General features: G+C 40.4%; 1 protein-coding gene across 1 annotated transcript in view; it reads left to right on the top strand.

The window, feature by feature from the left end:
* Positions 1-9,401: 9,401 nt before the first annotated feature.
* EPM2A (EPM2A glucan phosphatase, laforin) overlaps positions 9,402-12,350 on the top strand; it is an 893,901-nt gene continuing 890,952 nt past the window's right edge. Inside the window, exon 1 of the mRNA XM_085612282.1 lies at positions 9,402-9,466. The gene's annotated coding sequence lies outside the window, so the exon portion shown is untranslated. The remainder of the gene's footprint in view (positions 9,467-12,350) is intronic.

Here is a 12,350-nt window from a genome sequence, read left to right as displayed (position 1 = left end):
CATTAAGGGTCCCGTTTCTCACGTATTGGCGCCCTATTGTAGATACTTTTTGTAATCTGCTAGCATTCTCTCTCTATATGGCAGTCTCAGCTAAATTTTCTTAACCCTAGCACTGTTAATTCCTTTGAAGGCATCAGTAGTAGGGCATTAGGTTTAACCTTAGGTAGTACTTATACCTCTAAGTAGCGTTCAACGTAGTTTTTCTCCCTTTCCAGACCGCTATGTTCCTTATCAAGAGAGCAACCGCTTTTGACTGATGCTAATACAACATCTTGACCCCTTGGGCTGTTAAGCATCCTCATTGCTGCAGTCATATAGTAGGTTCATTGTAGGATTTTAATATTTCTTTGTATAATTTTTATTGACTGGTTATCTATTTTATTCCCTATCTTTTGGTACTTGGGACTTTCACTAATCTGCAAATTTCCTTTCTTCATCACTGGGTCGAATTGTCCTACCTACCTCATGTGCACTTTTTATTCGGTCCTATTTTGCACTTCTGTATTCGGTCTTTTTTTAGCCCCTTTTTCTCCACAGCCCCTTATGAATTGCTAAATTGAATATCATCAGATATACTTTGTTCCATTGTTCCCCACAGATTATGTATATACACATGAATGTAATATGATACAGAGCCCCTCACACCACGCTATATAAATTGCTCATGCTCTACAGATGAAATTCTGACTACAAAGTGAATTGTATCAGCTGCGCCCTGATGAAGGAACTGTTGTCAAAGGTTCCACTCCGAAACGTGCGTCGGCACTGTTCTCAGTCTTGAAACTATATTTGTATTTTGTGTATGGCAACTGTTTCTTGTTAGTTAGTGTGTTATGTACAATCTATTTCCTGCTCAGTTGGGTTATGTATGGTATGATTGATGTTCGTGTAGTTTGTTGTGTCATATTGTTTTTGTATATCCTCTGTATTGTTTTTGCTTTGGGGTTTCTCTGTTTTGAATTCTGTACAGCAAAGTTTTTTACATGAATGAACTTACATATATTAAAAAAAAAACTAGTCTTTTTGATACAATGCATTTTTTTATAAATAGTTGCTTTGTGGGACAATGTTGCTGTTTCTCATCTAGGATGTATGACCTATGTACTAATTAATGGTTAGGGAGAGGTTTTCGTGTTTGTTTCTGGTTTCTTCCCTGCCCTCCTCTCCCTACATTTAGAACCCCAGGGACCCTCTTTAGTTTTTTGAGAAAGGCTTCCTCCATACCATGGCTGAGTTGTTTACGAGATACTTTTGGCTCTCTCGGCATACCCTGATGGTACACTGAACCTAGCTGCATCCTCAATAATGCCAAATCGGAGGTGAAAACATTACTTAAGGCCCACCTAGCAAACATTAGGTTGAAATCCAAGTTATCGAAACCCTCGTTGTTGCAATATTATAGCCTACTTTACACTAATGATTCTCCTCTGTATCTAGCCTTGGAGTTAACCAGATAAAAGCGGTCCCTACTTTTTCGCTTCAGAGCTGGAACAATCTACTGGTCTCTCTTTTGAAAACATTTTTAGACTTAGAAGGGAACACGGTCTCCTATTGGCCATGCGATAATCACTCTGCTCAATCATTACTGCATTTTAAGTTCTTTTGCAATTTGCACATTTTAGCACAACAGCACTTTCTGATACCTTTATTAACGAGGCTAGGCCTTCATTGCTGCAGACTTGCTATCCTCCATTTACAATCCTTGTGCTCCCCTGAAATAGCCTTTTTTGTCTGTGCCTTCCTGAAAGCAGCACTTAGGGCTAGCTGCACCATGTCGGCCTAGTCCAATAGAATATCACGTGCAACATGGCATAATACACTTAACATGGTAGATGCGCCGGATCCATTAATGGGGGACAGTAGGAGCGCATGGTGGACCCTACTGGAGGTTCTTGTTCTCCTGCTATCCCCCCTTCCTGCTTTTTAATTGTAGCTTTTAACTCCTATTTGGTAATGGCGCGCTACAAATTGATCCCATTTTGCATCTTAGGTTCCCCTTTTAATTCCGGATGTGTGATGTATTTCCTGACATATCTCGCCAAACAGCTATGTGCAATATATTTATGTATTTTTATGGTCATGTTGCTCATTTAAGCATGGATATCAGATGTATTATCTGACGTGTTCATTTCGTACCTCGAAATTTCTTTCTGCTTTTTAAATATTCTTATATTATGACTATTTTTAATTCTCATGTATGTTTACAGTTTTGCGCATTATTCTTTGATATACTTTTATGGTCTATTGCTTTTAAATCCGAATAAAGTTTTTGAATTGATTTGAATAGTCTGTGGCACTGGAATTATGCGCTTGTGCTGCCAAAGTGTTTTTCACATAATTATGGATTTGTCGCATTTTCCACATAATTCATCATCTGCTGCATAACCGCATGACGTGTTGTCAGGCAGTGGAAGGCCCTTTGCAAAGGTTGCCATCATATGTTAAAAGTATCTGATCTGGAGAAATACAAACTCAGGATTTAAAATATAACGTAGTGGTTGTGGTTGTTTGTACTAAGAAGTATTTAACATTATCCAAAGCAACCCTATTTAGCAACATTAGAATGATGAAAGATTGGTGAAACTCAGATGCAAGTAACACAAGCATTGGTAAATGCATTAGGTTTCGACTAAGTTAATAATAATAAGTACTAAAGCAGTGCAATAACGTGCAATACAAAGTCATGGTATTACAATTGCAGTGTATACGAAGTCTCTGTATTGTTGGCCATTAACATCCATACCTAGTATTACACATTGCCTTGTAAGCTGTATACTGTATGCCAACAATCTAGACTAGGTTGTCACAGGTTTATACTGCTATAGAATTTTTAAGGGAGAGTGTGCACATGGACATTGCGCATTCTTCGAATAGCTCAAATCGTCCTTGGAACGCATGGTTTTCGGTGACACGTTCTGTGGCTTATTAATCAAACTGTTGATGGTGGATGAGCAAGAAATACAGGACTTTTTGAACTTGACAATGAGTTTGCCCTCTGAAGCCTCTTTACTTCTGGGGGGAGGCGGTTCACTCAGTACCAGTATACGTTAACTTTAAAGTCCGAGTCTGCATTCACGTTTTTTGATCCTTTAGTGATTGTCTCCTGGTAGTTTGCACTTTCTTTGTTCTCCAGTGTTGATACATTCCACACGTAAACAAATCTAGCCTGTTCACTTGCTTGGCAAAAGCAGCTTGTGACAGACTCTTGAGTAAATGCCTTATTGCTAGTTTGTTACATTCGTAATTTCCCATAGAGACTGGTTTGATGTATTGTCCACTGTCTACAGAGGTAATCATGTCAGCATAGTATAGAGGTCACTGGTAAATGAAAAGAACCATTCATCATATATATCACTTGTCCACAGTGCTTATAGATGTATTTTGTTAGCAATGAATCCTTTGGGAACCTAATTTAAATGAAGAACTAAAAAGATGTGTGTGTATGGCAGTGAGTGATGTGTGATTGTTGCAGTGAAGCCAGGTGTCTGTGTTTCATACTAAAGAGATATGTGTGAAGTGCACTCATGATAGCAAGCTTTTTAGTGTCAAAAGTAAAAATTGTTTTTCCATTGGGAACCTAATTTAAATGAGGAACTAAAAAGATGTGTGTGTATGGCAGTGAGTGATGTGTGATTGTTGCAGTGAAGCGATGTGTCTGTGTTTCATACTAAAGAGATATGTGTGAACTGCACTCATGATAGCAGGCTTTTTAGTGTCAAAAGTAAAAATAGTTTTTCCATTCGGAGCGCTGCTATTGTACGTAAAGTGTATTTGTTTCTTTTTTATGTGTTCTCACAGCGAGTGTGCTGTTACTTTGCTTTCTGAAAATTGCATGTTTGAAACACTGGAAAAGGTTGAGGCCAGATGAAATAGTTCATTGTCATGAAAAGTGACAAAGACAACCTTCCAACATGTTCTCTCACTTTAACTTCCCTTTTATGAAGTAAACAGTTACAAAAATCCCCCCCCAAAACTATGCTACTGTAATGTTTTCCGCAAACAAACGTGGAATTGTTGTTTGTTTAAAAAATATGTTATTACTGCTGCCGACAAGGAAAGGATCTACCAAAACGGTCACAGTAGTAACATTTGAAGTGCGAAAATGACTGTGGAAATATCCCTTTTTGGGGAGCATGACGTTTCCTTATTGTGGCAGAATTCTTTTTTACCGAACCTAACCACCCAAAAAAGAAATCAAGCGGAAAATAAATAACGTGGCAGAGTGAATTGAGAGAGTAAGTTTACAAACCCCTAATACTGATGTTTTGCAGCTAAACAGGGGGCCGGTTGCTATTTTGTTTAACATAGTTTATTTGTGTGTTAGCGCCAAAGACACAAAGTTACAGAAAATGTAGCTTGATATGTACATCAAATAATTTGGGAGGTTGCCAACTTTTTTTTTTCTTGGTTTTTTTACAGTTTTATATAGAGCGAACTTGACCCGAAGGTATCGGGTATCAGAGCACTTTGCATAGCACCAGTTGCGTTACATGAGGACACATTCATAATTTTTTTTTTTTGTTAGGCACGGGGAGATTAAGTGATTTGCCCAGAATCATAGGATGTTCAGCGTCGTTGCCGAGACTCGAAACCAGTCCCCCAGATTCGAGGTAAACCACCCTAGCTGTTAGGCCAACTTGGTTCCAGTCTCTAAGTGAAGGTTCACAGCCAGTGATTGAGGGCAATTCATGCCATGTTTACAGCAAAACACACATCTGCAAGTGTGAGCAGCAATGCAGATCTTAACAGCTGGGTTTATTTTCTCTTCTCTTACCAAGTCGACATGGCAGTACTAGACTGCACACAGGCTCTGCAATGGCAGGCCTGAGACACACTTTAAAAGCTGCTTCTGTGGGTGGCACAAACAGTGCTGCAAGCCCACTAGCAGCATTTGATCTACAGGTCCTGGGCACACATGGTGCACTGTACTAGGGTCTGACAGGTAAATTAAAGAAGCCAATCATGGAGTCACTAATCCATTACAATAATTTACAGTAGAGAGCACTTTCACTGTGAATAGCAGTGGCACAGTGCCCAGAGCATGTAACCAGCAAAAACATATAACAAAAACAGCGGAGACAACAGCGAAAAATGGAAGGGAGACTCACGCCAATGGTACCAGGTCTAACAGTTTGCATGAAATATTCCCTAGGGTTTCTTAATCAAGATACCCCCATTAGGGATAACACTACCCTCTCCCTGTTTCTGCTGGGGCAACCTGCAACCTGCAGAGTATGGATACATTGCCGTATTACAACAATGGGCCAACTATGTGACTCAAATGGATTTAGATCTTTCACAGATTTGCAAGCAGTCTATAAATTGCCTCATCATTCTTTTTTTTAAATATCTCCTGCGAAGAATTTAAGCGCACCACCGTTCAACCCTACCATCATTACCTAGCTTGAGTTAAACCAGGGTTTTATCGAGGATACGATTCAGATGGCACCGCTTTTACTATGGGTTAGCATCTGGTCGAACCCAGCCCCCAAGCTCTGTAAGGACTTCATATCCTACTGCATGATGCTGGACAAGGCTTCCTCTATCTATGGAGAGGATTAAAACGTTTGGTTTCAGCGACAAGGATTTCTCTAGACTTATCGGGCAGAGTACCTCGGCTGACCGCCCTTTTGCTCCTAATAAAACTGACAATGATGAATGGTTCAAATTGTTGAACCTAAAAAAGAAGGCAAGGAGAACAGAATCCCATGCAGAGTTCATGCTTGAGTATTTGAAGGCTAGGGTCATTCCTAATGGGCTACGAAATTAGGAAGTTTCTAGAAAGATGGTCACTCATTGCAATTCACTGCTCTAGGGATCTAATGATCCTCATCATAGAGACAGCTCGCGAAGTAGTGGATACACTACTTAAAGAAATGGCAGACATAGAGGAGGCTTTAAAAAAAAATAACTCGGTTGAGGAAGCTAAGAAGAAGCTTGATGAGGTCAACTTGGAACTCAACTCCTTTAGTGACTATCTTGTGAAAAAGAAAACTGAGAAGCTCAAAAAGGACATACGCTACTTTTCAGAGGAAAGAGTATATTCCTACGTGGGGGCTCAATATTACAATACACCTAGAGACCAGACCTATCAAGGTGATTATCAGCATTGGTCTAATAAGAAGATACTTACACTCTCTGACTCCTCTGAATCTGAGGGTGAGGAAGGACCCAGTTTTGCCAAGGGTGCCAGTAATAGGAGATCCCCTTTTGAAAATAACAACAGAGGCAGTCGTTTTTTAGGGAACAGACAAGGCACACCACAAGCGAGATACAGAACCCAGGGGAGGGGTCAGTACCAACACTCAGAGAACCAGTACCAACATTCAGAGAATCATCCTCAATACCTCAAAACAAGAAGGAACCAGTATTGGAGGGAATTAATACCTCTACACATATGGACCTTATCCCGATTTTTAATTTATCTACATTTCCTTTGGGTGATCATGCGTTGAAACTACTATCACATGGCCTATCCTTCGTCCCTAGCACTGTGCTCAATAAATTTGCACTCAATCGGGATATTCAGTCCTTTTTCAGAAAAATTAGATTAAAAAAATTATTTGATAACCATGGTCCCCTCAGATTGCCATTAGGACGGGACTGCGCCCTGACTCCACTTTTACCCCCACGTTAGATGAAGTGGGGCCCGAAGTAGGCATTTTTTAAAGGACTGTAACTACCAAAATACAAAATATGACCAGATTTGTCCCTAAGCCCATGTATAATCTCAACTATGAGGAATACATGGCCCTCAAGGAGCTATCTATCAATAAAGATATCACCATTAAGCCCTGCGATAAGGGCGGTGGTATTGTGGCACTTAATAGCTCTGATTACAAAGAACAGATCGAAGCCATGTTGAATGTCCCTGAACATTATCTTAGAGTTAATTCCTATCCCAGCAAGAGAATTAAAGACGAAATCCTACACATGACACAAAGAGCCCTGGATAGAGGCTCCATTTGTCAACAAGAGTTTGAATATCTAAATCAATCTTACTCAAGTATTCCGGTACTGTATGGGGTCCCAAAAACGCACAAAAGTGCCACAAAACCCCCCTTTAGATCTATCGTATCTACCACTGGCTCCATCACGGAACCTTTGTCGAAGTACATCGACAAGTTCCTTAGACCTATGGTGAACATCCTTCCTTCATAAATAAAAGACACAGGCCATTTGATTAGTAAAATCGAAGGACTGGCGTTCAACTCCCATTCTGATATTTTGGTCTCTATGGATATAGAGGCGCTTTACACTAATGCCCCCCAGAGGGGGCCTTAGAAGCAGTAAAAAGCGCTCTTGAGAAAAATAACAGCCAGGAGGACAAGTTGTTCATCCTCAAATGCCTAAATACAGTATTACAAGAGAACTATTTTGAATTCAACAAGTCCATTTTCAAACAAATCCAGGGCATCAGCATGGGCGCAGGCTGCGCCCCAAATGTCACCGATATTTACATGGGCGAATTCGAGGATCATTTCATTTTTAATGAGATCGCCCCATTCTTTGAAAATATTCAACATTGGCATCGCTTCATCGATGACATCATTTTTTTTTGGAGCGGCCCAGAAGAACAACTTGTTGAATTTACCCTATGGCTCAACTTGAGTTATCCTCATTTTAAATTCAGCCCTAATATGAGCAAAGAAAAGATTGAATTTGTTGATATTTGGATCCAAGTCGTCGAGGGCTTTATCAAGGTATTACTTTACACCAAACTCACCGCAAGAAACACTCTGCTTCAGTACCACAGTTTCCACCCGCGCTGCCAAAAAGACAGTATACCATTTAGCCAATTTTTAAGGCTCAATTTTTAAGGCTACGCAGGAACTGTACCAGTATCATAATCTTTGAGACACATGCTGAAAAACTTAGAAGTAAATTCCTCAAACGAGGATATCCACATAGACTGATCAAGGAGGCCTATAAGAGGGCTAAGTATTATAATAGAGATGCCCTACTTCAAGATAAAAACACTACTGAGGAGTCCAAATTAGTGTGTGTTACACGTCATTCCAATTTTAACAACCAGTTGCGCCAAATTATTTGCTCCCAATGGCATATTTTGAACTCAGGTGAACAGTCCAACTTTATTCCTAGACCTGTTTTCGCATTCCGTAGGAATAGAAACCTTCGTAACCTACTGGTCAAATTTAAGTTTGACACTACCCAGCAATTTCTCCAGAACTCCATTACGGGAAGTGACCCATCAGTGGCACACACAAATGTGACAATTGCCAATAGTATCAGCTGAGTTAAAATGAGGTAAAAGAAAATTCTCTTTTATCGAAGTGACGAACTGCAGATCTGCCAATGTTATTTATTTGATACTGTGCCCTTGCAATAAGGGCTACATAGGCGAGACCAGTAGAGAATTCAGAATTAGGCTCAGTGAGCATAAATCTGCCATTAAGAACAAACGGAGAGGGGCTCCTCTTGTAGAACATTGGCAAGAAAAGCAACACTCAGAATCTGACATCAGATGGATTATCCTGGAAAAAGTACTCAATCCCAAGGATAATAACATCAATGGCCTTAGAGGCAAGAGAGAAGTGTACTGGATGTACACTCTCCAGACTGCTATCACCGGACTCAATGAACATTTACCATGGCAAAACGCATTACTGTGACCGGTCCACCCGCATTGTTGCCTTTTACCTATGGGCTTTAGCTATATACCTGGTTTTTACCTCTCTGGCGTCTCAGACCATTTGCTATGACTCTCGTATTCTCTGTCTGGAATGGGTCCGTCAGTTCTGCACCAGATGCTGTTTATCTGCATGCTGCTTAGGTCTTCATGGTATCTCTATTGTTATTTGTGCCCTCTGGTGGCCTCTTTCCCGCCTATCCCATAACTGAAACGTCCTCTAGTTATGCTTTCACCCTATAGTACCATTATCCATCCGTAAACGGTGGTCCAGCAGTACTAGTAGCCAGAACCTGACATGTCTTTTTTTCGATCTTAGACACTTTATGATTTTGTTATTCCTACACTATATGTGACCCTTCACCACTAGTATTACATGGTTCTTCTCTCTTTTTTTGCCATTACCTTGCTTTTGCAGGCTTTGCCTGTCCGCGGGCATGCGTGGATGGCAGATGGGGTTTACATTTTCGCCCCCTCCATCATGGCACCCCTTTTTCACCGATTCCGCTTTCATTGCGTCGGCCGTTCCATACTTCCTCATCATAGCCTGCGCAGGCTTCGTTACTGCGCATACACTCTAAGATGGCGACCGGTGTCTACTCTTAGACCTCCACCAATTTGGCGCTCGTATTTACCCACACTGTCGTACGTTGACCGCCGCTCTATGCTTCCCCATCAGGAAGTATTTCAGGTGTATTGAGTTTCATTGCGGTAGTTGCTTCCAGCCCATATAAGCCGGGATGTTTCTTGATTTCAACTGCTGACCCCGACGGCGGCAGAGACCTCCCTTTTCTGGGGCCCAGAATGTTACATAAGGTATGTAGAGTTTGTAGGAGATAGCCTCCCCAGGATTACTCCCTTAGGTGGGGGCCCATATTGTTAGAAATCTCACCCACGTTTTGTTATTAGCCACAACCATGAAGTGTTCAGGACTTCCGTAGTGTCGGTCATCAAGGTTTTCTGCATTGTATATTTCCCATCATCCCCTACACATTCCTATGTAAGTATGCAGGATATCTTCTTAGCATACCTGTCCTTAACTGTCTTCAACTCAGTTTAACACGTTACTTAAGGGAATATATATCATTTCGGTGTTGGTTTCACCATACATGATTTTAGATATCCCTGTTCATTGGTTTGGTTGCTCCCTCGCTATATAGCGTTAAAACCCTGGAGTAAGTCTACCTTCTTTTTAATTTTCAAGATTCATTAGGTTTTCTTTTTTGCGGTCTTCCTTTTGCCTAGGGAGCTCTGTGCAGTATGCCGTTTTTATTATACTACAAGCTCCATTAAGGGTCCCGTTTCTCACGTATTGGCGCCCTATTGTAGATACTTTTTGTAATCTGCTAGCATTCTCTCTCTATATGGCAGTCTCAGCTAAATTTTCTTAACCCTAGCACTGTTAATTCCTTTGGAGGCATCAGTAGTAGGGCATTAGGTTTAACCTTAGGTAGTACTTATACCTCTAAGTAGCGTTCAACGTAGTTTTTCTCCCTTTCCAGACCGCTAGGTTCCTTATCAAGAGAGCAACCGCTTTTGACTGATGCTAATACAACATCTTGACCCCTTGGGCTGTTAAGCATCCTCATTGCTGCAGTCATATAGTAGGTTCATTGTAGGATTTTAATATTTCTTTGTATAATTTTTATTGACTGGTTATCTATTTTATTCCCTATCTTTTGGTACTTGGGACTTTCACTAATCTGCAAATTTCCTTTCTTCATCACTGGGTCGAATTGTCCTACCTACCTCATGTGCACTTTTTATTCGGTCCTATTTTGCACTTCTGTATTCGGTCTTTTTTTAGCCCCTTTTTCTCCACAGCCCCTTATGAATTGCTAAATTGAATATCATCAGATATACTTTGTTCCATTGTTCCCCACAGATTATGTATATACACATGAATGTAATATGATACAGAGCCCCTCACACCACGCTATATAAATTGCTCATGATCTACAGATGAAATTCTGACTACAAAGTGAATTGTATCAGCTGCGCCCTGATGAAGGAACTGTTGGCAAAGGTTCCACTCCGAAACGTGCGTCGGCACTGTTCTCAGTCTTGAAACTATATTTGTATTTTGTGTATGGCAACTGTTTCTTGTTAGTTAGTGTGTTATGTACAATCTATTTCCTGCTCAGTTGGGTTATGTATGGTATGATTGATGTTCGTGTAGTTTGTTGTGTCATATTGTTTTTGTATATCCTCTGTATTGTTTTTGCTTTGGGGTTTCTCTGTTTTGAATTCTGTACAGCAAAGTTTTTTACATGAATGAACTTACATATATTTTTTAAAAAACTAGTCTTTTTGATACATGCATTTTTTTATAAATAGTTGCTTTGTGGGACAATGTTGCTGTTTCTCATCTAGGATGTATGACCTATGTACTAATTAATGGTTAGGGAGAGGTTTTCGTGTTTGTTTCTGGTTTCTTCCCTGCCCTCCTCTCCCTACATTTAGAACCCCAGGGACCCTCTTTAGTTTTTTGAGAAAGGCTTCCTCCACACCATGGCTGAGTTGTTTACGAGATACTTTTGGATCTCTCGGCATACCCTGATGGTACACTGAACCTAGCTGCATCCTCAATAATGCCAAATCGGAGGTGAAAACATTACTTAAGGCCCACCTAGCAAACATTAGGTTGAAATCCAAGTTATCGAAACCCTCGTTGTGTCAATATTATAGCCTACTTTACGCAAATGATTCTCCTCTGTATCTAGCCTTGGAGTTAACCAGATAAAAGCGGTCCCTACATTTTCGCTTCAGAGCTGGAACAATCTACTGGTCTCTCTTTTGAAAAAAATTTTTAGACTTAGAAGGGAACACGGTCTCCTATTGCCCATGCGATAATCACTCTGCTCAATTATTACTGCATTTTAAGTTCTTTTGCAATTTGCACATTTTAGCACAACAGCACTTTCTGATACCTTTATTAACGAGGCTAGGCCTTCATTGCTGCAGACTTGCTATCCTCCATTTACAATCCTTGTGCTCCCCTGAAATAGCCTTTTTTGTCTGTGCCTTCCTGAAAGCAGCACTTAGGGCTAGCTGCACCATGTCGGCCTAGTCCAATAGAATATCACGCGCAACATGGCATAATACACTTAACATGGTAGATGCGCCGGATCCATTAGTGGGGGACAGTAGGAGCGCATGGTGGACCCTACTGGAGGTTCTTGTTCTCCTGCTATCCCCCCTTCCTGCTTTTTAATTGTAGCTTTTAACTCCTATTTGGTAATGGCGCGCTACAAATTGATCCCATTTTGCATCTTAGGTTCCCCTTTTAATTCCGGATGTGTGATGTATTTCCTGACATATCTCGCCAAACAACTATGTGCAATATATTTATGTATTTTTATGGTCATGTTGCTCATTTAAGCATGGATATCAGATGCATTATCTGACGTGTTCATTTCGTACCTCGAAATTTCTTTCTGCTTTTTAAATATTCTCATTTTATGACTATTTTTAATTCTCATGTATGTTTACAGTTTTGCGCATTATTCTTTGATATACTTTTATGGTCTATTGCTTTTAAATCCGAATAAAGTTTTTGAATTGATTTGAATAGTCTGTGGCACTGGAATTATGCGCTTGTGCTGCCAAAGTGTTTTTCACATAATTATGGATTTGTCGCATTTTCCACATAATTCATCATCTGCTGCATAACCGCATGACGTGTTGTCAGGCAGTGGAA

This window comes from Triturus cristatus, chromosome 6, assembly GCF_964204655.1.
Source record: "Triturus cristatus chromosome 6, aTriCri1.1, whole genome shotgun sequence".
Classification (NCBI taxonomy): domain Eukaryota; kingdom Metazoa; phylum Chordata; class Amphibia; order Caudata; family Salamandridae; genus Triturus; species Triturus cristatus.
The sequence above is the reverse complement of the archived record's forward strand: the minus strand, read 5'-3'. Positions and strand labels throughout refer to the sequence as shown.